General features: G+C 39.1%; 1 long non-coding RNA gene across 2 annotated transcripts in view; it reads right to left on the bottom strand.

The window, feature by feature from the left end:
* The window catches only part of LOC118161625, a 30858-nt gene extending 7603 nt beyond the window's left edge, over positions 1-23255 (bottom strand). The window contains exons 1-2 of one of the 2 annotated variants that reach the window (XR_004748107.1): positions 23145-23255; positions 3425-3817 (exon numbers count right to left, since the gene is read on the bottom strand). This is a non-coding gene — a long non-coding RNA (uncharacterized LOC118161625). The remainder of the gene's footprint in view (positions 1-3424; positions 3818-23144) is intronic. The other variant, XR_004748106.1, reaches the window with a different exon arrangement.
* Positions 23256-26982: the final 3727 nt, after the last annotated feature.

The following is a 26982-nucleotide window of genomic DNA, read 5'->3' as shown; positions in this document are numbered from 1 at the left end:
TTTCCTTTCCTTTCCTTTCCTTTCCTTTCCTTTCCTTTCCTTTCCTTTCCTTTCCTTTCCTTTCCTTTCCTTTCCTTTTTCAAAAGGAGACCCCCTTATCTGAACTATTAGCAAACTGCCATCACGTAAGATCATATAAATTAATAGAAATGTTAGCATTTAATTTTCAACATCCTCTGCACCCTGGAGGCTGGATAAGGTATTAGTCATCTCTAATTAATGTTGTCTAATGCTAGGCAGTTTCCAGTGACTGCCACTATGCAATTTCTTATGTAATGATTGGTCAATTTGTTGCAATATATCATCAGGATTACTGAATTATTGGTCATAATTACAATTGCAGAGTCAATAGCAGTGTCACAGCAAGGGTAAGTAAACACTACAAAATTATGAGGGATGGGAATACGTTTCTAACAGCTATAGTGTGTTAGCAGCACAGAGACCACCCACAGTAACAGCTAAGCATGACGATAAATTCCTACTTTGAGAAGATGGAAATGGGTATTTACCCCTTAATGGACTAGAGTCAACTTGGTGACATCCCCTTAAAGTACCTTGCAGGTTTCCACCCACCAGCAGTGGAGCATGCTTGTTGCTTGGTTTAAACTAGGTAAAAACCATCCACCTTGCCAGATTCAATATTACGGACACCATTGTGAAACCATTCACACTTCAGTCACCCCAATTCCTGGTTTCAGAATTGGTCCAATCAGGAGCCCACCTTCCATAGCCTGTCAGATAGATGCAGATGCTTCATTCTCCAAAGCCCAGATCCTCAAACAGTGTCTAAACATTTGATTTCAGGTATTGCTGACAGGTTGTGTGACCCCTTGGAGAATTCACACTTTACATATTCCTGAGAACAGCACCAGAAAGTCCTCTATGGAAGGAGAGTTTGATATAAGGGACTACTGCTCTTCATTATACTTTTCAAATAACAGAGTATTTGCTCATAATACTAATGGGGAAAAAAAAAAGAAAAAAAAAAAGTCTCAATATCAAGTTTAGTACTCTCAAGGAATCAAAAAAAAACTGTTTCAGATAAGATATTTCAGGTTTCACTCTAAGTTCAAGGTGTGTTGGGAAATGGCCAGAGTTCAGTGAGTGGAAACATGACCAGCAAAGTCCAGCATATACTGCAAGAACCAAAGTCTAATCAGGGGAGTTGCTGAGGTTTTTATATTATCTAGCTAATGCCCAACCACAGCCTCACAGGTTGAAAATGTGACTTCATCTCTTTAAACCGAGAAAAAAATCATTAAAATTCAGTCAGCACAACTGAAGTTACACTCATTTAACAAAACAAGAGATAAATATATATATATACACATTTATATATATGTATATCCACATCAGAGACATTTCTAGAAACTGCAGACTTGACTACCTATCTCCCTCCGTTGGTTTCAAATGAAACAGGCACAGAGGTTTTCTTTGAAACAGCCTAACCCTGTTCATCCAGCTGTGGGTTTCAATCAAGTCACCCTTTTGGAGGAATTTGAAGTCAAACATTCCTAATTATTGTTATTATTATCATTTTAGAGCTGCCACAAAAGCCGAAAGTCTGGGTAGGCCTCAGCAGTCACGGTGCTGAAGCCAGCTGGGCCTGCTGCAGCAGCCATGCTCCGACAGACCTTGCTCAGGCTGCCTTGGTGGGAAAGAAAAAGTGTGCTCACACCTCAGCTAGAGTGAAAGTGACGGGTAATTTCTGAGGAACAAAACTGTGGCTGTAGCCCCGCACCCTGTTTTGGAAATCTGGCACAGCCATTTCTGGGAGAGAAGGTCTCGATCTGAGCTGGCTGGGTGACAGCGGAATAAGTTGATTTCAAAACTTTGTAGGTATTCCAGTTTTGTCTATGGTCTTGAAATGAAAACAAAAGCTTTTCAGCTGGAAGGGTGTGTTGAAACATCTATTTCTGGGTTAGATGGATCAAGTTTTCAATCAGGCTTTCAGATCAGACATGACCAGAGACCTCATCCTGGGCAACTGAAAACTCCCCATTCATCAACACCAGCCTCTCTGCAAAATGTTTTGGCGGCCAAGCAGCGGCATATTTCAGTTAAAATATATTTCATCAAACATGTTCTGACCAATTCCAATCTTGAGATTGTGTCACCAGTTTGTGGAAAGATCAGTATTAAAGAAACCTCATAAAAATAGAGGACTGGAAAAGAAGTAGAGGAGCTACCAGTCAGTCAAAGGACATTTTTCAGCAAAATTAAATATAGGTGCAGGCATATTCCGTTTCATCACATACTGTTCCTTCTAGGGGCGAGGCACTTAAAGTCATTTCTCTATTTTGGAATAAGACTGTAAGACAAACATTTTATCTTCAGCTTGGGAAAAGAAAGTTACATTAATGTCCACCAAGACAAATGCAGTGCAAAGCAGAAAATATTAGAATTTAAATAGTTTCTTCTTCAGCTGTGTGCAAACTTATTTATTTATTTATTTCCACAGGTTGTAATTGAATATCAGTGCCTGGATAGAAAAGGGCCTAGTAATCTGGAAAACACAAACCCATGTATACACACACACATATATAGTATGTAGAACCTATACATACATATGTTTGGGTGTACACACACACAGACACACCCCACATCTGGAGTTCCATTCCCACCTCCTTAATAACCACAGTTACAGTAATCAATTTCCCTAGAAGGAAGAGAACGGGGATAAGCTCAGCACTCTCTAATCACCAGTATTTGTACAAGGTAATTTTACATTTCATTTGCACTAGAGATGACAAGCAAGTTACAACTTTTCCTCATAAGAATTTTTCCAGAAGAAAGAATGTTTGAAACGTTGAAAGATTGTCCCAAAGAAAGGTTCAGGGAATAAATGGGAGCTTATTTATCTTTTTCAATATCTTTTCAAGTTGTAAAATAGGGAAAAAATTAGGAATGTGTCTCCTCACACTATTGTGTTATCATGCTACAATGGGGTCTGTATTTAATTCTTTCTCATAAAAGAAAAAAAATAAAAATAAAAAATTTAAAAAAATAATAATTAAAAAAAAAAAAAAAAAACAGAGAAAGCACAATGTTTAAAAGCCAATCCCCTAATCAGCGGAAACATTACTATTTTCCATTTTAAGAATCATACCACCTTCTTAGAGGAAGGTGAATTGAAATGTGATGTACATTTTCCTCTGAATTTGAAACAATATTTTTAAAACACCTTTCTTTCCATGAGATTTCATAATTTGTTCTTTTATTTATTTTGAAACAAATTTCAGCCTATTCTACTTTGCATTTTGGATTCTCTCAAAATTGAAATTCAAAACTTCAAAGCAAGCCATCTCCACAGCCATTACTTTTGCGTGATTTTGATCAAAGCCATGGAAATTCCTGGTTCCACCCCGGAATAATGAACTAGTCTAGGTTTCATTTGAAATCCAGCTCTGAGGAGCACACTTACCTATCTGGTTTGCAAGAATCCCGCTGTCTTCACCTGACCCAAGAAATCTCCTAGGAACAAAGCTCTCCTCCAACTGGAGGATGTCCATGTAATGCAGTCCCCAACCCCACTATGTGGGGGGGGGCACCACCATTTTGCTGTCAGCTTCTAGTTTACCAATTTCGTCCAAGTTCAGAAAACTCCTTCTTTCCATGTCTTGAAGATCAAGGATTTTTAGCAATTCACTCACTAGTTGTGTGTGCCTGAAGAGACCCTCCCACTGCTCTTTTATCTTCTGAAGGCAGGCCAATTTTCAGATACAGCCTGATGGTTGCCTGGGTTAACCTCTGTCTTGTTTCATGAGGTTTAGAAGCCCCGATACACCATTCAAATAGCATGTCTGATCACACTCCTCTGGCAAATAAGCAGAAAATTAGAATGAGCTTCTTTAGGAAAGTGCCAGCATGAAGCTGCTGTCATCTTCCGGGGGGAATGCCCAGCAGGCAGGCATACAGGCAGGCAAGTAACCCTTCTTTTATATTTAGAGGTCGATTACAATGGGGACACAGAAAAGACTGCTCTGCAAGAGCACTGTAACAACACTATTTCAATGCATCTGCGAGGCAAGGCCATGGCATTGTGTAAATGCAGTGTTTACTCCTACAGGGACTTTGAGATGAGCATCTTGATAGCACTTTTTAGCACTTAGATACTGTGTGTATGACACTAGGGTGGCTGTTCAAGATGAAGGCCACCCCTAACTTGCTCCACATACTTCATATTCAGGGATTCTAGATTTGAGTCTCAATTTTTTTCAGTTCGAGGCCTTTTGTCCTGTAGGTCATCCTATTATCTGTAAAAAAAATTCCATCACAGTGAAATCCTTTTCCTCTTCTCTCGTTAAGTGACTGCATGCTGAAACCCTATGTAATGGCACAGGCAACAAGACGTGATTTACTTCAACTTATTTTTCACTGTCCATACTTTAGTAAAGGGGGTGGGAGGTATCTGTAAGCAGGTCCAGGTTCAAATGCAAACTTCACTGGAAAGGAAAAGTCAGGTCTCATGGTTGGTCTAGACTGCAGTCAGCATTTAAATTATCCCTGGTGGGAGTGGTATCAACGCAGAGCAGCCCTCCAGGCACCTCTCGCTGACTCTGGGTTTCTAATCCATCCTCTAGACATCCAGAATTCCCAGGGCACTTTAACCTTCCTAAACCTGGATGTTACCAAAATGAGTGGAATGTTAAAAAATACATTTTTACTTCAATGTTTTGAGTGCTTTCCTTCTTTTTCTCTTTTATTTTCTTTTCCTTTCTTTTCCTTTCTTTTCCTTTCTTTTCCTTTCTTTTCTTTAATTTGAAAAACTATGGAGCTCAGTATTCATCGTGAAATTCCAGCTCCTTAGGACTCCATTCTCTCCTATGCATTTCACTGATTTCCCCCAAATCCTAAACATACATTTAACCATCTCCTGCTAAGGTCAATGGGATTTAGTTGAATCCCTGTTTCCCCTGAAACACAGAGAAACCCAGCTCCCCTATGCTTATAGCACCTAAGCTTCTCAGATTCGTTCCACAGCGTGGCCTGGGAAAGAAATTGTTTCAAGGTGTGCACAGCAACTGCTGGTGTCAGTGAAGTAAAACCACCAAGGAGCTGTTGCCAAGGGAAGGAATAAAAAATAAAAAATCCCTGGGGCACAAAGGAACACACAGGAGGAGAAAAGGGAGCAGGCTGGAGGTGCAGGGTGCCCCTCGGATGCAGCCCTCCTTTCAAAATCACAGAGCTCACCATGGGCACAGGGTTTGGCTGAGCTTCTGTACCTGCCTGCATGTATCTGTCTAAGACCTCACAAAGGTCTTTTAAAAACAGCAGCTCTTATGTTATTTTCTGGCATTTAATTACCCAATGGTGTGCCAAGTGAGGGCACCCAAAACTGCTCACTGCTTAGAAATGAGGGTGCCTGTGCAGAAGCACCAGAAAATGTCCTCCTGAAGACACCTGCATGGCTGGGAGAGGGAGGGGAAAGAGGCAAAGGTGTGTCACTTATTCACAACTTGAAACACACCAAAATATTTTCTCACCCACATTGATTTGTTGATATCCATTTATGGTGCAAGAAATTGGATTTACAGACCTGGAGGCAACAATGTTAAAATCTATAAAACCACTCCATGGAGCCAAATCTCCGTGGAATGCACTGCAACAGATTTGAAAAGGAGGGAAGCCAGGCATAGGAGGGGAAGCGTGAGATGGAGGGCAAAAGCTAAGGGAAAAGCCTGCAGCCTGATAGTCCTTCCCTTGATGCCGGGTCTTAAGTTTTCTATTGTACATGCTGCCTGCCCAGAACAATTTTCTCAGGTTGATGCAGCAATTATGCCCATGATCTCACAAAGCAACATGATAACATGAGTCAAGTCAGAATCCACCTGTTAAGAGCTTTAAAAGTTAAAGAAATAAAATGGCTAGATAAGCAATCCTATTTTTCTTCACTTGTTTTGGGGTCATGTACATATGAAACTTTCTCTTCTGTAACATCTTTCTCGGTCTCCAACAGAGGCCTCCACACAGTCTCAGTGATAAAACAGTTTTATCCTTACTAGTGACACCACCAATTTCTGTCACAGCTTTGAGTGGGTGCCTAAAACAGGTGCTTTGTCTCTTAATTCATCTTTTTTTCCCCACCATGCTTTGAAAACACATTACACCTTCCAAAGTCTGGAACTGACTATCAGAATGGGATATTCCTTAACAGAAGCTTTTACAGTTCCTTCCACTATACAGTGGACAATAAATGACAGTCCCTTATCCATTTTATTTCATGGATTTTTTCAAACTATTTTAATGGAGGTTTTGCCCCAGAACAACAGTTGGATCCAAACCTCAATTTTATAAAACAAAGCTCACCAAAAGACAAATGTCATTAAGGCAGTGGTTGGTTTACACACTAAGCATATTTTCCAACTAAGTTCTGTTTGATCTAATAATGCAATGCTTTGTTTCAAAGCAAGTTCTAGTACTACTACTCAAAAAACATTCCCCAATGTCACAGTGAGAGCATATTTCTCAAATATTAATTCACAGCATTTATTTTGAGGACATGTTTATAGAGGCTGTAAGGAAGTTCAGATAAAGTTGATGCATTGTGGCAGTAAATGAAATGAATTGTTTTAATAGGGAAGAAGTTTAAGATAATCTCTCAGATCTGTTTCCTTTACTGGTTAAAACCCTTTTGGTCATGCTTGTGAAAGTAATGCTGGGCACTTTTGTTTATTTCTCATTAACTAAAAGTTTTTAACCTTGAAAGTAAAGCTGAAAATAAAGATGCTAGTTTGAGGGGAATCATGCTCCCCCAGTGTGTGTCCTTGTTTCCAGTTGCAGATGCCTTAGTATGTAAGTGAAGAGATGATTTTTGTCTTTTTCCCTGAGTTTGTGTTCCATTTGTTGTAACTACCATCTGCAGAAAGGAGCTTGGCTTTGCTGTGTGCCAATTCTAGGTATGCTAGGGAGCTGAACAAAAAGGGGATGTAAATACAGCTAGCTGTAAAATTTGTAAAGTTGGTAAAAACAGGACAGACTCTGACGAGCAAGGGGGAAATCCTCAGAGGTCTCTTATTGTAGGACAGAAAACTGGACGTGAAGAAGTTATACAACTCAAATGCAATACTACTCTCTTGAACCGTAGTATAACACTTAGGATTTTGCTGGTGAAGTCCGTCCGAGTGGAGGTCTGAAATCCAGAGGCTCCTCTCAACAATTTCTGTGATCACGTGGCCTTAGATAAGAAAATATTTCTCATTCCTGGCAGACTGCCAAAGTTATCTTTCTCCTCTGTTATTTTTTTTTTTCCTTTTTATTTTTTCCTTTAATTTTTTTATTATTATGTGTGTTTTTTTTTTCCCCACCAACAAAGAGGGCTAGACAATTAGACATACAATTACTTAAGGAATTTCTCATATATTTGAAGAAAAAAAGAAGGGGGCTAAACAGACAAAACCAAGTCACTACTGTTCCTTTCTCCAACAGACTAGAAACCAGGGACCTTTTCCACCAGTCTTGGGTATGTTTGTCTAGATCTCACCTCTCTCCACTCCAGGGCAGTGATCCAAGGTCCCTGTATCCCATGCAAGTGTTCTATGAAGCAGGACTGAGGACTCTGAGCAGAAGCCTGACTAATGCAGCCGCACTGCATCTGGGGTCTGAGTAGTGCTTCGCTTTGCTGGGCAGCTATACCAGCAGGCCTGGAGCTCATCCAAGCATCTCCAGGTCAGCCTTGATGTGGTTGTGTCACCAATATGCCCTACCTTTAGCTTTACAGAAAGGCACTGGCAACGAGTACCCATTTGTCCTACTGCTCAGCAGCTACACCAGGTCACCCTCTGATTAGTGAGAGATCCTTCTGAGAGATCCTTGTGTTGTCCAAGGCCTTCCACATGGCACTTAGACAACATATGTGCCAGTGACGAAGCACCTGCCTTTCCTCAGAGACTCTTTCCTATCTCAGACATAGGAAAATATTATTTGTTCAGCTACAGGTACACAAATCTGACCCAATGGCTTTCTGCTAGATTTTCTGTGCCTGGCACTCTTTGCCAGAACCAGCCACAATCAACACCCAATCAACCACAAAGCCTACAACTCATGATGCACTTGAGCATAACAAAAGCATTTCAACACTGGTCTAGTTATGTCCATCAGGCTCTCAAGGAACCTTTGCAGATTTTAACGGTCTCTTAAAGGTTTAGGATAACACTTAACGAGCAAACAAACAAACAAAACCAACAAAACACCCATGACTCCATTTCCCATTATCAGCAAGAAGACTTGCCTAAAACATAGGATCAAACCACACTGACTGCGAAGGAACATGCTCATTTCTGCTTTGCCTGGTAATCAGGTGATTTTTACTGAGGTGCTCAACATGCCTAACAATGGCCACTCATAAATTAAAATGTTAGCTAGTAGCTTCTTTTTATGCTGCCTCTGGAAATGTTGTACATTTGACAATTTGGTGAGTGGTAGAACTGGCCTGCCTGATACATTTACGAATGTTGAAATGTAATTCATAGTTACTGCTGAAATATAATCCAAATATTTTTTCTCAAGACCACAGTCATGCCCAGTTCTGCAATTGAATTTATTTTAATGTAAGTGAAAAATATCTTGGTATTAAGATATGAGAGAGGACTAGATGTACTTCTTTGCCAAACAAAAGGACAGTTTACGTCCCCAAATATGAGACTGACTTTTCTGAGTTTTTTATTTTATTTTTATTTTTTTCAGAAAGCACTATAGACAGAAAGCGGGGCAGGCAGATTTTCCATTCAAGTGGACACTATTTGCAAAGGCTTCACTTCCTTGTTTAAATTACCTGAGTGGTAGGAGGGTGGAGCACCTTAATAATTTGCTTTTCTCTTTTACTACTGAATTAAATATTTAAAATATCTGAAGGTGTTGGGAGAGCGGTCGCTCTTATTGCATTCCTTTGCAGGCGGCATTGCTTTTGCAAGACACCTGTCTGCATGAAACTCTGTAAACGCTTCTTAACAGGTCCCCAGGTAGCAGAAAGAACACAGCTGCTAAAGAGCGTTAATGGCAGGACAGCTGCTTGGCTGACAGAATTGGAACTGGCACGATGCATGTGCTGGGACTGTAAACAGGAATGAATTTTCCTAAAAGCTTTATAAGTAAAAATGTTTATTTTTGGAATATTAGCAAAATAAAAGGAGTTACCATGTTCCTTTAATTTTAAGTCAAAACATAACGACATGCAGCTTTTAAGAAGGTTTATTTTATAGAAAAAAAACTTAAATTGAAACAAGGTGGCTTAGAAACAACTTCAGAAATACCAGGGATTTCTTCTATATGTATATATAAAACACACTTGGGCATTTTTTTGCCCTTAATGCATAGTAAAATTGGTCATGAAATCCTTCTTTCCATAAACCACACATCAGGTATTGGGGAACACTTTTCTGGCTGCCAAACCTGCCATAGATGGAAAATGCTTTGTGTGTGGTGCAAAGAGTGCACCACAAAGTGGGTGCAACAGGTTATTGTTCACATGCTAAGATGGTGAAATAGAGGTCTTCTGTTTCAAGGACAGGCACTGAAATGAAGACTCTTGCTTCCTAGACTTCACTCAGCCACATCCTTCCCCTCTGCACCAGAGGAACTAATTCAATGCCAAAAAAGTGCCCTATTTCAGTGGACACAACCTAGGCACAGACTCACCACTGCAATTATGAACCCAGCTGGACAGCCAGCATCAGACTGGTTGCAAACAACTTACATCCTTGTGGAATCTCATGGACCTCTTGCTCAGATCAGTGTTGCCTTCTGGGCTTTAGCTTTCACATGTGCAAGATGGAGATAGCACTATTTACAATTTTACATCGCCAGCTGCTGCAGTGATTTAGGAATGTTTAGAAAGTCTTCAATCTCCTTTGAAGGAAGACAGAGCATAATTTGTGTTGGTAAAGAGCCCTATTTGCTTTGGAAAGTTCATTTCAGGACAGCAGAACTCAAACCCCTAGCAAATACTACGAGGGGAGTAGCAACGCAGCACTCTAGTCTTTACGATGTGAGCAGTACACACCTTGTCCTCTTGAAATGCCATCACTTCCTTGTTGGGATCAACAGAGACCTTTAAAAATCTGCAGAGACTTCATCATATTTCTTAAAGTCACTCAAAGGCATTTTCCACCATCCCTACTATACGGCCACAAAGCTGTTGGTGTGCTGCATGAAGGGATGGAGACAGCGGGTCTGTTACCTCTGCATAGCTGTTTACAGCTTCTCATCTGGGGCTCAGTTTAGAGTTATTAATTGCCTTTTTCACAGCTGGCAGCAGAAGCCTCACATGTTGACTCAAAGCATGATGTGATAATTAGGCAGGGTGAGGAATCTTTATAGGTTTTGCTCTTTGGTAGTATTTTGCCTTTGATCTTCTCTGCTCTCCTTTCCAGGAGCATTATAGCATGCCAGAAGGAGCTGGGGGTGGGCCTTTCATCAACCTGGGGGGAAAACTTCCTCCTGTGCCCCACAGCAATCTGTTCTCAGTCCTCTTCCCATTTGGTTGACTGCTATGTGCTAGCTGGAGCGCCTGTGAGGAGCCTGTAGTCAGAAGAGCACATATGGTGCACCTTCCACCAAAACACAGATCAAATCAACACATTAAAAGAGAAGCGGGAACAGAGTTCAGTAACAAAATGCCTGGGCTTTTAATAATGTCTTCTCTACATTAACTTGGTTGAAACCTTGTATTTTGCTCTGCAGGCTAGGAAGGGTGGAGGCACATTGACCATAAAACATTCTGCAAAAAACAGTGGACCTTTCTCGCTTGGGCTCCAAAGCTCCCCTTACTGCAAACTTGTAGAGACATTTAATTTATTAATTTTGCTGTTATTTATTGCATAATTAAAAACAGAAGGTGTGGAAATAGTTATAAATATTAAGGAATAAGTCCTAGAGCATTTATAGTTTTCTGAATAAATTGTTTCCCAAAATGTTAATTCTTGGGCTATTATCTCTTATAATTTCTTCCATATCTGGCCTATTTGTTGCACCCTATCCCTTTCCAGACTTGGGCTGACATGTAGCACAAAGGCAGCAGGCAGGTCTGAACTTCACAAATTGTCCCCCTGCCACTCTGCTAGGCTTTTAGAAACACAGCATAGCAAATAGAAGTATCTGCCCTCAGAGGCCTAACTGGTAAGGGTTTGGCAATATGCACAGAATAAATGAATGAGCGAAGAGTTTGTGTAGCTATCTGCTTTTTCTCCCCTGCAAGGGAAACAGAGATTGATGTTAATTAGGAAACAGAGCACACAGTACAATTAATTACCTGTTACTCTGGGATGTGTGCTAAACTAAGTCCTAGAGCTGCTTTGAAAATGTCACTAGAAATCTGACATGGCTAAGATGCCTGTGAGACAGGTATGTAACTACAGACATGACAATGAAGTTGCTACCAAAGCATGTTTACATTAAGGAATCAACAACTGTATGATACACATAAAGAGTAAGCTCTTTCCAAGATGATATCCTCACAATCTCATCTTGTCCTTCCAAACTGGTGAAAGTGCATGTGTATCAGCCTGTTAGCAGGTTTAGTGCATTGCCATGACTGTTTAAACTGTGGTAATATAGAGGTATTGCACATCTTCTGGGCAAATGATCAGAAATTTCCATAGGAGACTTCATGTGGGTGCTCAGGAACTGAAGCGGGAACAGGAGCAGATATCTGGCTGTTACATCTTATCTGATGTTGCTGCTCTTAACCCAGAGGTAGTTCAAAGGAGTAATCCCCTCTAGGGATATTAGACCTCCCTTTCACACACACAACAGGCTGAGCTGTGGCATTTTTTGCCCTCTCATACCTCTCTGCCTTCCCCTACTTCCAACTTCTGTGCTGTGCTCCTGGCAGCAGCTGGCCAAGGCTGACATTAAGGAGTAAGGACACAAACCAGCAGCTCACAGGTTACTGTTAAACAGCCATAGCAATGCACTACAGAGGTGGAAAAGGGCAAAGAAAACGAAAAAACACCCTGCATTTTTTTTTATTATTTTTTTTTTCTGAACTGGACCAAAGAGGTGGCCCAATTCTGAGAACCAAAGAAGGCAACACAGTCCTCTGCCACATAAGCACTGGACTGTAACAACTCAGCCCTTGTTCTTTCATGGCTTAAGCTTCAGCAGGAATCTTTAAAATTGCATTCCTAAGGTTGCTTCTTACAGAGTCTCTTCCACAGAGAAAGGAAGCAGTCATGGGAGCGAGACAAGCAATAAACTGGGCTAGATATGACCTACCTCTGCTCTATGATGACCACTTACATCGTTAATTCCTGATTCATTCCTGATGAAGTTAAAGATGCAGATCTGAAGTGTGCCTCAATCCTAACTGAAATACCATACACAGCTTCATGGCTGACCACGGTGAGCTTTCTTTATGGCATCTCCAAATTAGTTCTACTCCACAATACCATCAGCCATTGGACTGATTTTTGTGCCTTTGGCTGGTGGAGCTTAAACCATTCCTTTTGTTACCGAGGCTTTTGTCTCTATGCTTTGAGTTTTCCAGGAGGGGTCTGTTTGGGCTTCAGTCAGACTCATGTTATGAGCATCCAGATGGAACCAGACATAGAAATAAAAGGCTCATCTCTTCCATATCCAAATTTAAGCACCTAATTCTCACTGAACTTTGAGTGCTATACATATGAAAGAGATAAGACAATATATTGGTGGGAAAATGTTACACCCAGAAGCTCCATTGGAGCTGAATCTCTTTGAGATTACACTAAACTGGAATGATACAGCAAGTTGTTTATTTTGAGTCTGAGATCCCAGATGTTAGGAGAAAATGTAAAGAGAGCATCTTCTTGTTTCTGACAACAGTGGGTTCTGAAGCTGTTGACAGGTTTTTACTGTCTTTAGTTAATCCAGACTGAAAGAAGAGAAAGTGAAATCTCATCACAAAAATTTGAAGCCTGCTATATTCCAAGGAAAAAAATGAAATGTGATAGATGGCTGTTCTTTAACAGAGAATACAAACAGAAATAATAATATTGGATATTTGCAAATGAACCTAGGCTGCAGAGCCTTGCAGTCTTTATGAATGGAAAAATCTTATGCTACGTGAGAGACACACATGCAACAGGAGCAAAGAGCTCCAAAGCAGAACACCGGAGGACAAACAGACCTTGACAAAATACTCAGGATCACACAAATGAAGAAACCCACTGTATTTACCTGAGAAAATCCAAAGATGACAAAAGACTGGAGGCAATAAGGCAGTTTAATTTGGAACCCAGCAACAGATAACCAAGGAACTCATGGCATTATGACAGGTAATGCTTACCACAATAATGCCCAGCGAGTCTGGACAGATACAACACTAAGTGACATTACTTCCTTAAAATGCATTTGGGTTGATTTCAAGACACAAAAATTACAGCAGAACACACAAGGGCTTAAATTGCCTAGGTCTACAACAGACATTAGGTTCAACAGAGACAGCATTTTCTAACTATGGGAAAACCAGTGGAAGAATACGATGAGAGCCTCAAGGTAACTTGGGAAAAACAAAAAAACATGTGCTATATCTAGACTGACAAAAACAAGAAAACCTCCATGTAAGGGGAGAAAGCATCTATGGCAAAAAGGACAACACAGAAAAGGGTACTTCAATTGAGACTCAACCCCAAAAGATAAAAAAGGAACACAAAGATCATCCAGAATAACAAACTATATATTGAGAAATTTGTGGCTTATTGATCTAGTGGCGCAGGAACACTGTAAAAAGATGGAGCAATGGAAGAATGAAAGGTGGCTCAGAACTCCCTATATATCAGAAAGCATAGCATCTAAATCACCCAAGAAAGTTGCTTTTTTCAGTTTCTGAGAGCAAAATCCAGTCACAACTGACAACTGATGGCTTGAAACATCAAGAGCTCCAGCGGTGAGAGAAGACAGCTGTAATTCTTAGCCGTTGATAGAAAAGGGTTGAAATCTTTACTGACAGGAGTCTGTATTAGCTTGTTTAAATACCATCTCTTCACTGTTTGTGCCAAAAAGGACCTGGCAAACATTTTGAAAAAAGTGCAATAATATTTATTTTTTTCCCATCTACCAAATATATGATCTGCAAAACAAATTTAACTGAGGCTCATGCTGCAGGCATACACAAGGAAAGTCTAGGATAGAACACTAAATTTGGTAGAAGTCAATCTGATTTTAAAAGCCCTATCCAAGCAGAATGCAGACCATGAAATCTTTTCTTGCTGGAACAACTGCTTAGGATTTGACTACTGGGTTGCTATATCTCCGCGGGGGGGGGAGGGGGGGGGGGAAGTCCTGAGAACAGTGCCTTAAAGGCTTAAGCTACTCAGAGACTCAAGGGCTAAGCTGGGACTCTGAATCTCTTATCAGCATTAGGCACAGCCAGTTGGGATGCAGTAAAATGTAGTTCTTTTATGTATGCACTAGGTGATCCCTGAATGCCATGCTGCTCCCTCTGCATCAATGCTTTATTATCCAACTCCAGTGGCTTCCTACCAACTGAAGCAGTATTAAGCGTTGCACAGGACTTTATTAATAAACTTGTACATCCACTTGAGTTTAACATATTCTTAGCTCGTACTTGCCATTGGAATCATAAATGAATAAAAATTCTGAACATTAGGATTATTGCTACTGCCTGGTCTGTACTTTCTGTCCTATACCCTGAAGGCCAAAGTCTTGTGATGCTGGTTCTGCTCAAGATCACACTACTGACCCAAAGCATGTCCTTGGGAAGTCCTTTTTTCATGCTTCAAGTTCAACATCTGTAAACCTGAGAAACTGCACTGAGCTCCAAGGAGAAACCATGTGAAACTACTAATATCTGTCAAAAAAACAGCAAAAAAATTGCTTTGAAATATCTTCAGGTATAAAGTCCATCAAATGCAAAAAGTGGCTGCCTACAATAAGTTTGGGATCAGGCCTTGGGGAAAGCTCTATTATTACTGACTGAATAGTGAAAATAAAGTTTTTAAAACAGTTTTCTAATGTATCACTACGCTAAGATGCCACAATTTTGAAACCAAACTGTGGGACAAGAAAGCTGTTTCTTGCCCAGTTCAAGCCATTGTAATGACAGACACCCAGCTTCACAAGCACAAGCACTTCTGACTTTTAACCTGCTGTGGTCAGAGAGGATATGAGTATTCATCTTGGGAAACTGAAGATGTGTGTTGAGCTCCTCTGGAATGGCACAGAAAAGCTGGGGCTAAATGCTTGTTCTCATAAAGTTAAAGAATCTGCTTGCAAGTTAAAGAAAAAAAGAAAAGCAGAAAATTCAGAAATCATGAACCCATAACTGCTTTCTGAATCAATTCCTTTTTTAAGAATTTGAATAGGACAAAGGAAGGAAAGTTACATACTGCTGTGGGTAACAAAGCAAGCAGGAAATATGGCTTAGCAGTCAAAAGAACACACACGATAAAGCTCACCGAAGTTCACACACAAGAACAATATTTATCTCCTCTTCCCACCGCTATTAGAAAAATAGAGTCCCATATAAAGAGTGTCTCCATGAGCAAAGTGCTCAGATAGGAAGGGATCAGAAAGACAGGAAACAAAAATCTGAAGAAGCGGAGGCAGAAGAATGTGGTACCACGAATCAAGGAGAGAACAATGTGAACCTGAGATTAAAAAGAAAAGGAGATCTACTTGTGATAGCTAAATAGAGGGGGGTACAAGCCTCAAAATCAGAATGAATGTTTCAAACACCTACACTGAACTACCAGCTCAACAGTTATAAAGACAGAGGTTAGGCTATACTCTTCGTGTTTAAGTGCAATATATGTGTATCTAATACATGGCAGTCTCTGAGCCCCAGTTTTACCGAAAAGATGCTCTCTTGTGTTGCTGGAGGTGCAACATGAGAGAGTTGCATATAATGAAGATTGAGATTTCAAACAGCCTCAAAGTTTAAAAATATCTACGGGACAGGATCTGTTTTGGACCCAACTATAACAAGCAAAGATGAACCAAAGTTGCATTGAAGGAGTAATCAGCCTGAATCTATATCACAGATTGTTTGAAACCCACATTACTTTTTCAAGTAAGAAGTCTGCCTATCCTATGCCTATTGTATCAGTTACTGTACCTTTGTAATTAGGTTTCTGTCCCTTTCTTTATATATATATATATACATACATATATATATATATGCATATATATATATATATATATATATATAATCCCTACTCTTCCTGGCTTTAACTGGCTGAAGAAATGCTGAAATAGCATGAAAAAGTACTCCTTTCAAAATGTCTCCAATGCAGCCAAATGCTGTCCGTACCAGAAATCTTTCAAGAAAATTTGTTCTTATTTTATTTCCAGCAGGGCTATATCCAATTCCAAAAGTATTTGTTGATGGTGTGAGAGAAGTGTCTGGATATGGATAGTTATTTGAACTGAGCTTCTGAATTTTGGATTCTGGATAAAACCAATACTAGAATGACCAGAGATATGTGATAAGAAGCCACACTGATGACGGTAAGACAAGGGGAAAGGTGAGTTGAGATAGCTCCCTCTCCTGAGGAAAGACCGCCCAGTTTCCCTGGTCCTGCTGTTAGTGCTATTGCTGTTTCACAGGTGCTTCCCTGCACTTCCCAGACTTATTCTTCTGTCACCTCCATTATTCTCACTGCCAAAGGCAGCAGCTCATAACTACAGCCTCCCCTACCCACTTCCTCGGTGTTTAATCCACACACACCTTTATCTTTTCTTCTTGTTTTGAAAAAAATAAAAATAAAAATGTCCATTAACACCTGCACAGATCTCCTCTCTATCCCTCAAAATGTCTAGTAAAATTCTCCTCTGTCATGACAACTAAAAAAAAAAACTGAGAAGAGGCTGCTGGGTACCAATACACTGCCTAAGCAATGCCAATGCACAACCTCAATACTGATCAGTGTAGCTGTAGTGTTTTCCCATGTTCCCTCATATCTTGGTAGGTACCTATTTGGCAAGCCTTAAGGAGGCTGTCTTTTTACTCTGTTTATACAACAAGGAGTTTCTTATCTGTGGCTAGGACTCCTTGATCCTATCATCACACAAATAACAACAGGTAATGATTCAAAAGAAGTGCCAAGCAAAACATACAGTTGAGTTGTTTGAATTACTTTCACAATGTTGGAAAAAACAAAACAAAGCAAAACAAAAACACATTATTTGATAGTAACAGAAGTGACTGAATCATGTGTTGGTTTTGCTGTTTTTTTTTTTGTTTGTTTGTTTTTTTTTAATATATATATATTATTTATTTTATTTTATTTTATTTTATTTTTTCTTTTCTTAAGTGCTGTGTTTTTCCAAGGTTTTTGTCAACAATCATTGTCAGTTCTAATTCTCCAAACAGCCAAAAATCTCAGTGGAAATCCTGGCTCCACTGAAACCAAGTGCCAAATTTCCATTGGCCTCCACAGGCCTGGAATTCACCCGGTCACAACCTAGAAGAAGAATATTTGTAGTAGCAAGCCAAATAAATATATCCATGTTTTTCTATGAAAAAAAATCAAATTGAGAGCCTTTTTTCCTGGCACAACTAGCCAGGAGTTACACACAGCGATATAATATGAGATATGGCAGTGCTTAGAACAGGAAATGACTGCGGACACATTGTCAGGACAGTGCTATGCTATGTCAATGACTGAAGCAGAGAAAACTCCTAAGAACTTCTTAAAATATTCCAGGAAATAGAATAAAATGAAATAAAAAACAAACCCAGAAATAAAACAGAATGCACAATGAAAATACCACAGCTGAAATTGCTGTGAGATTAAGATGAGACAAAGAGATAGTAAACTGTATTGAAAGAAAAACAGCGTTGCATATTGGTTGCTGATAAGATGACAGATGTTGCCCTTTGCAAGAGAAAGCAAGCATCCTGAGAGAGCTTTTCAAGAACTACATAGAGTAGCAACACAACAGAGTTAGGAAGTAACAACCCTCCCAAATGCACATCTTGATACAGAAATTGGTGATGGAATGGAACCAATTCATTACATATCCAAAGAGCGACTTTCCTTTTCAATGGAATTAACATTAGCTGAAGCATATGTGTGTGTACTCGACAGATCACACAAAACAGAAAATGACTTTTTCGTGGATTATTAACAACTCATGTCTAAACAGGGGCAACTCATCCCTAAAGACTAGGATGCCTGTGCAGAAATACTGTCAATCAAAGGACATTAAAAATGCTTTCTACATCAGATGTCTATGATACTTTCAAATATTTAATAATTTTGCTTAAGGGAACACTTACTCATTGCATTAAGCCAGTGTATTATATAGCATTGAGTATAATTATTCAGTGAAGGAAGAAACAGCCTAGAAACACAGAAAAAAATATGTGTGCAAAATGAGTGTCTGCATGTGCCTAGAGGCACACTGTAATAGACACACCAGTTCAGTATTTTGGGGGAGGTGACTGATATCTTTCTTTCCTGCTAACTGATCACTTCATGAAAATATTTATCTCATTAATTTTTTCAAAATTATAAAATTAGTCTATTTTCCTCCCACTGAAAATACAGACTTTTTGCAGTAGTTCTGGGGTCATACAGACAAAATCAGCCTGCAGCTTTCAGGTGAATAATTTAATAATAAAATATGAGAGAATTGCTACTGGAACACCAACTTGCAAAGGTAATGGTGAATTCCCATGATAATTTAAAGTCATTACTGGAACATGAGATACATTTTTGGAACATTATCTACTGCAATACACAGTTTATGTGGCATAATAAAGGATATTTTTATGTAAGCGTAAGAACATCATCAAAATCAAATGTTTCTTCAAAAGCTTAACTGGCAAAGCACCAAATTGCATTGAAATCAACAATCATTTATAACATATCAGTCACATCCCGCTAGTAACATGTTTCTACACTGCAGTACATGTTGCATGACTCAAAATTACATGCACTCCAACATACTGCATAATCAACTTTAATGTTTTAATAGGTTCTTACTTGTTCTAGATGAGGTACCGCTAAATAGTTTCCATATATATACTTCTAACTTTTAAAATCATTCTTTAGTGCATTTGATATGAACATCCAGCAGGGGGTTTTGCTGTCAGGAACTTGATCTTTGGGCACAGACTCAATGGACAGAGGCATGTTATAAGTGCGCTCAGACCAGTCCTGTGAGGGAAGCAAACACTACACAGGTGTACTCCACTCACCCATATCAGCCCACATCAGCACAAAATAGAATTGAGATGCAAGTGGATCTGCCACATATATGGACCAGAATAACATTTTATTTTATTCTATCTTTTCACCAAATTTTGCTCCATTTCTCTGTGACTCATACACTTAGATCTTCAGACTTGCTTGAACCTCAGAAGATGCAAGTTTCTTGCTATCCATAGAGTGAATTCTATTTTTTAAAAAAAATTTTGAATTATATTTTGAAACAAATACTTTTTCTTCAAAATATTTTGTAGTAATAAAAAAAGAGTTTGTGAAAGAGGGTCACTTCCGACTCAGAGACCCAGGACAATAGCTGCACTGAACTATTGTGATTAGAGGGCTTCTCTTTGTCTCCTTTTTTACTCATGTTAACACTACCCTGCCTGCAGCTCCACCTCACAGTTCCCAGCTCTCCAAATTGTAAAAGAGGAAGATGACTGGACCTTAGAGCAGTATTTTCTTGTTATAGTTGGATGTGCATTGTCCATTTTATGCCAAGTTTTTATACTTGTAATAATATTTTAATTTTCCAACTGTTCTCTTTCTTTCTCCTGTCTTTAACTAGACCAAAGGGGGTGGTTTGTGTGTGTGTGGAGCAGGGAAAAAGGGGGACAACCACAATATGGACTTTTTTTTTTTTTTTAATATCATTAAAAATAATAAAAAATAAATGGAATAATGAAATAAGAGCTCGTGGAAACAATTTCCCTTTTATCTTTCCTTTTTATGTTCACAACACAGTTTTCCTTGATTCAAACCACTGTTATATGACAAACTTATCTGACATCCTGGCAGTGACAAAGTTTACAAAGAGGTAGATCCAATGACAAAGATAGCTCTGCTATCACCTTTGTGATACACAAGCAGCTTTATCTGAACATTGGGTGTTTTGCCTTCCTTTATTTTAATAAAGAGAAGAGAAGCCAGAATAAATCATACAAACAAAAATGCCATTTTGCTACTATGCACCAGAGTTATATCAGAAGGAAATGCTCCTCTGGCAATGAACTTCTCAGCGTTACTTCAGACCAGTCCAGGCAGAAAGATGAGCTTAGACAGTGAATGAAATTTCTTTTTATTAAGTGCACCTGTTGCTCATTTTCTAACTACAGATTTAATGTTATACATTAGCTATAGTGCTTTCAGTAGGAGGAGGGCTGTAATCAAGAATTAGTTCCACATCCAGGAATTTTAAGCATGTGCTCCCATCATCTAGATTACTATTCCACAGTGCATGGAATGGGTGGTTACTTCATCATCTAAAGCAACAAAGCTGAACTGAGCTTTCACAGCAATGATACATATTATATTCATTGAACATGCAACAACAGCACGGCTCTTAATGAAGTGAAGAAAGATTAAAGAATACATTTGAACAGAAAGACCAAGCCAACAGAGGCAGAAGTGAGCTAATTCCACAAGAATAAACCTCACAATATCGATATAGTTGAGCACTTTCTGCATTTGATATAAAACTGGCACAGTTCTAGGGCACAAGGAAGTTACTTGAGGAATCATGCCAGGTATGTGGTAGAAATGGGACATACGTCAAAACAGCTTTGTTGGAGCAAACAATGCACATTGTACAAGTGTGTAAAGGCAGATGTGACTTTGCAGGTCTAGAAAGCACAACAAAGGAGCACACAATAGTGGGTACAATGATTAGAAGCCAGATGTCTCACAGGCATGAACCTTTGTTTTGGTTGAGGGAAAGAAGTATTTTCAGTTTGAAGGGCCCTGCTATACAACATTATGGGCACTCAGCCACAGAAATAAGCTATTTCAGTGAGTAGAATAGCAGGGGAAAACATAAATGAAGTATGAGCTAATGGAGAATAACTGAATTCCAAAAAATCCAGTCTAAAAAGCCATAATAGTCTAACATTGGAAGAGACATTCTGTTAGAAGCTGTTTCAAGTCCTTTCTTCTTCACTATTTGCTTAGGTGTTTTGCCCTCCCTTTAGATGGTTTCTTTACCTCTACTATTCCTTTGGGAACAATGAAAGCATATCCCTGGCAATTATTATTATTATTTTTTTTTTTTTCCTGCAAGATAAATAGATGAGTAAAGCTGTTTCCTTAGGCAACCCTAACTACTCTTTGCATGGGCTTTCTTAGATATTGTTCACAAGAAACTGTCTTTACAACAGAGGCAAATTCCTAAGTGACAAGAAAATAAAGACCCACTTATGTTACCACACCTCACACTGAAGTCCCCCAGCCCCATGTATACCATCAACATGTTTATAAACATCACACTATTTTAATTTACTTGCTGGTTATTTAAGCTTACATATCAGCAAAGGAGAAGAAAGTTGTAAGACAGCAATTTGGAACCCTTCCCACTCCTCAAGAGCAGCATCAGAGTGAAGTCCAACCACGTATGAAGCCTGTGTTACAAAGCGTAAAAGAAATTATCTTAAAATAACACACTGTTCTTGAACAGAGCTCAGGAAGTGTGTTAAAAATATACCCAGCAGTTTTCTCATAGGGTCTGTAAAATTAAAAATCGGGAGTCGTTTTCAACAGTGACCATGCCGTGACTGCATACACAGAATGCAACAAGATAACACATGAATGCATGAATCTTGAACATATAAGATAATGAAAAAAAAAAAAAGCCCAACAAACAGAGAACTGCTGACCAAACTGTTCTGAGAACATTTTTTTTTTTTTATATCAAATACAATAATGATAGGCAGGTTAACAATATATGAAGAGAAAATAGTTAATGTCTTAGAAGCATCAATATTTTATTAAGACCTAGATTAGATAACAGCTTGTTCACAGTTCGTTTGTTAGCAGAACTTGTTTTGCCCTCAGCATCAGCACAGGTAAGCTATGGCAGAATGAGCATCAAGACCTTGTAAAGAACCTGGTTACCCAACTATTTTATTGTTCCACTCAAAGCAATACTTGTCTTTTTTTTTATTTTTTTTTTAAAAGCTCTTTGGTAAAAATATCACACAACTGACAGGTCTAAGATAGGACTTTAAAGGAGTTTTTTGAACACTTTTATTTATTTATTTATTTTAAATCCTTTTATTTTAGGAATCAGAATTACCTGGCAACACATTCTAATTTTTTTTTTATCAGATTCAAGATCATTTCTTACCTGGGAAAATACAAGAAGAGAAAGAGTGGAAAGAGAAATACAAGAGAAGACCTCTGTTGAATATGTTGGATGGGAATCCTATAGCTAGCAGAAATGAATGCCAAAGTCCCAATTAAAACTATTTACTTTTCCTAGGCACAATAGAAATTCACCTCATCCACAGAAAAGAAGAGAGAAAAAAAAAAAAAAAAAAACAGATACTCATTTTCCAAATAAGAGGAGGAAAGTAGCCCAAACCCCTCAGTTTTTCACCACATTCTATGGTCTACAGAGATACGAATGTCACTGTGTCATCTTGTCAATACTGCTGTCGGTGTGTACACAAACACATCTGTCTTCTTTATTTATTCAGTCATCAAAATTCCAAGTCTGCAAGCTAGTCATAATTATGACTTCCAAAAGAGGCAGGCACCTGCCATTTACTCTACCTTTTTCAATTACATCTAATTGAAGACTTGAGCTCAAATAGAGGAAGGGAGACAAGAGTTCTTCAAACTGTCTAAACATTTTATGTTGAATAGGGAAGGAAAAAAATAAAATAAAAAAAAAATCTACCACAGCTCAAAATAATCCCTCCAACATTTCTGGCATAATAAAGAACTGGGATATGAGATACATTTCCTTCCTTTAAACACCCCCACTCCATGGAGTTCCTTTCTGCATGGATGAGTGTTCACAGCCAGAAGAAAAGTCACCCCACCCTCCAGCTCACTGCTAAAGCTAAACTATGAGTGAATTTCTTGGGTATGAGAAGCTGTCTTAGGTGCTCCAGTAATTTCCTCCTTTGAAGAACAACCAAAAATGATGGAGGGAAACATGTCAGAAATAGGGGGGAGCAAACAAGGGGGGTGAAGTTTTCTTGAAGAAACCAAGCTCACCTGTGATCATACTGTTGAGATGGACTGATCATAGATTATCTTCTTTAAGTACAGCTGTAAAATCCTTCGCAACAACAACCTGATAGGCACTGAGCTAGAGTAACCTTCTAGGAACTAAAGGAGCTGGGGGAAAAAAAGAAAAAAACAGCTGGCTCCACTTATATAAGGGATGTAATTAGGCCTAACAGAGAGGCTGATTTTAGCCTGTGTGATCTACATTAAGAGTAAGTCCCTTTCTGAAAATATTTTTGAGAGGATGCTTCTGGTACTCACGTGTATGCACGTGTGTTGGGATTTTCCCTTTCCTCAGGCAGTGCTGCAAAAGTTTCTATGAAGAGATAGTAGGATGGTATCACCTGGAGAGAAGATAGGAAGAGTTAAAGAAATGAATCCTTGTGCCAAATGATGCAATGGGACAAGATGACCATATGGGTTGGTCCCCAAAAATCATAGGCAAGAAAAAAGAGATTATGTTTTGTCAGCAAATTAGACTTATGCTAAAAACAAAACAGCCAAATGAAAAATATCTCACAACCATCGACAGAAGAACCACTGGTAACTAGTATAACACATGCCCAGGGAAATCTGAGAAGCTAAAAATATAATAAACCATCATCACATTCATGATACATCCACAAAGGTGCACCAGTCCTGATCCTTCAGTTCCCTTATAATCAAGTTAAGATGATACTTGTAATCTGAATAAATGATATTACTAGACCAGCACTTCCCAGCCCCGTTACTAGCTTCCTACATGCAGAGGGAACCCGTAGTGATTATAGGTCTAATTTTAAGATAATGGATGTTGAGTGCTATTTAAGCATTGAGAAATTTGTTTGTACATAAAAATCTAAGCTGGAACAATAAAACGTAAATGTTATAATGGAGTTGACCTAATGGAGTTGTCCTAACTGTTTGAAAGCCTAAGGGATTTAATGCTTTTGGCTAATAAGAATTGAGAAGTCAGCTATTTTTCATCATTTATTCTGGCAGCTGGAAAATGCAAACAACTGTACCAAAAGCAGAAGTATGTGAGATTCTCTTTTGCTGCCTTTCTGCACGTTTTATGGTTTCTACAGGGAAAGGTGAGCTGATCACCAAACAGTTTACCAAAGCAATTCCCCCAGATTTCCCTGGACAGAAGCATTCCCTCAAATGTATTTATGGAGAACATGATAGCATGTGTGCTTCCTTATCGGGGGCCATACTCTCCTACCAAAATAAGTCTTTAGCCAGCTAAGCTATATGCATCTGCTCTGTTTTTATCCTGTTTCAAGGAATGAGAAATTACAGAAGATAACAGTTCATTTTATTTCCTAGTCGGATGTTATAGCAGAAGATATATTTGACAGGTCACAAGAGCATGGCAGAAAAACAAGAGATATTCTGTGGGTTGTAATAAATATGTACTCTTTATGCTATCTATCATGTATCCTTTCTTGTAATACATAAAGACAAGAAGAGCTTGATTTGTCAGTTTGCATCACTGAATAGCTTTTTGTATTCTGAATTCTTTTTAGCACTATGTTTCTGGCACTTGTTTATTTTTCCTATTGTCTCAATTTTTTACTAGCATTTTCAGTCAGTTCTTATGCAGATGACATTGCCTCTCAGACAAGGGGGTTGATATGCAACTCATTACTTCCAGATATGTTTTTCTGCAAGGATACATGTTGATGCTGATAGGAGGTGCCAGATCTGATGATGCAAAACATGCAGAACTTCAAGTATGCAAAGAATCACATTGAATTCCTTGGGATTACTTACATACTTAACCAGAAACAGGTGGGATAATCTTTGCAAGACAAGGGTCATAGTTTTTAAAATGTGGCATATCACTAGTCTACTGGCTTGGAAACATGGAATTACTGTGGCAGGCTCAGGGCTCTGCAAGTGTACTCCCACAACATTGAATACAGATTTCAGAATTGTATGAACAAATACACAATTACTAAACAAAGAATATTCTTATATTTGCAAGGAGGGTACGCTAAGGGTAAATTACCTCTTAGGACTGACTGTGTCTCTAACTAGACCTTGTTTCATCCATGCACAGCAAATGTAGTGCCTAACACTGAGTGGTATTGAAAAACAACAGTCTCTTTATATCGTTTGTGTTAATATATTAAACATGTTGCTACCTAGTGCACCTTATCCTAAACCAGCATTCCCTGCTTTGCTGTTCCTTTTATTTCATAGCCACTGTTATTTCAATGGCCATGTAGTTTCTTGTTCACGTGCTTCAAATAATGAAGATAATGAACAACATTTGTGGTTTGCCTTCTGTACTGCTGTTTGTTTTTTTTTTATTATTTTTATTTTTTTTATTATTATTAATATTATTGCTTATTCCCAAGAGGGCTACCCTGTTCATTCCTTTTATACATATGTGATTGATAGCTCCAATTTTCTTATTCAATGTAACACAACTAACAGGGCTTTTTTAAAAGACCCAGCAGCCTCACAGACTTTCTAAATGGGGAAGCTGTGGGTGAGACTACATTTACTACAGTGCAAACAGAATAAATAAAAGGTAAGCAGGGTATATTGAACTTGAGCTTCCAAAGCGTGCTTTAACTCCCAGATCTGAACAAAGCCCTTTCATACATATGAAGGGGTGAAAGGAAAGCAAGGTACATTTCTCAGTGCAATACGAAGGGGCTCAGGAGCTGCAGGCTGCCCCTGAGCTCAGTGGAGACTCCTGATGAGGGCTGCCCTCAGGCAGAGCTGGGACCCAGGGGCAACTGCTTCTCCCAGACACAAGAGCCTGATTTCACAAGCAGCCTGAAGATGCCCCTTCCAATTGAAAATAAACGTGAACCCATCCTAATAGAAAGATGTGGCAGGGTAACCCCAGCTCAAGCACCCTGCAAGACAGGCAGAACTGCTCTGACGATGCTGAGCTGCAATGCCACCAAGCTCTGACAAGCAAGCACTGGTGGTACAGGGGTAGTTTAAGCAGTTACCTAACATAGTTATGTCCAACTGTGTGATGCTGCTTAGGAATTGGCTCTGCACAGCATTGTGGTATGTTGACATGATCCTAGCTTTTCTTGCTAGATGGATTGTCTCTTCCTTGTCCTCGCCCCCTTACTCTGCCCTCACATTGCTTCAGACCTAATTTGTCTCCTGAGCATTTGTTTCAAGGGTTGCGTGAATCAGGGTGACACAAACTTTCCCAAGCCAGTGTTGACATTCCAAGTGTGGTGAGATGGTGCAACACGCAAGAGAAAAGACTGCAGATATTCACTCAAGCAAAAAGGCAGGTTTGTTTTTTCTAGAAATGTTTCATTTGTTCTAGCAGGTGTGTCTGATACCTTTTGCATAATGATAAACCCACACACATTCTTCATGCAAATAGTGACCCAACAGTTGCTTTTAGCTGTTTCAAGTAGTAAGTGCATGTAACAACCTGCACTTACATATACACACGTGTTTACAGAGTATTCATACCGTGCAAAGTAAACAGAGCCCATTGTGCTAAGGGAGGGACGCAAAGCACTGCCCTGCAGCAGAGGTGCCATACCATGGCCAGCACAGTCCAAGTCAGTTAAAAATTGTCAGGAAAGCTCTTCAGAGATATGGGAATAATACTACAAACCTTATCTTTCTTCTTGTGTCTGCAACCAGATAATATTTTTTCTCTCAAGTGTGTTATTTGAAATGCCTCACATATCTCAACTACTCCTGTTCCTCAAAGGCTGTGGAAGCAGTGCACAGTACTCGAAATGTAAAACATGAACAGCTGTGAGCAGGAGCACATCACCAACATCTCGCTGAAAGAACGAGCACTGTAGTCATGGTACAACTGCTGAGATTCACAGATTTGTACTCTACC

Source organism: Oxyura jamaicensis, chromosome 2 (genome assembly GCF_011077185.1).
Source record: "Oxyura jamaicensis isolate SHBP4307 breed ruddy duck chromosome 2, BPBGC_Ojam_1.0, whole genome shotgun sequence".
In the NCBI taxonomy this organism is placed as follows: domain Eukaryota; kingdom Metazoa; phylum Chordata; class Aves; order Anseriformes; family Anatidae; genus Oxyura; species Oxyura jamaicensis.
The sequence above is the reverse complement of the archived record's forward strand: the minus strand, read 5'-3'. Positions and strand labels throughout refer to the sequence as shown.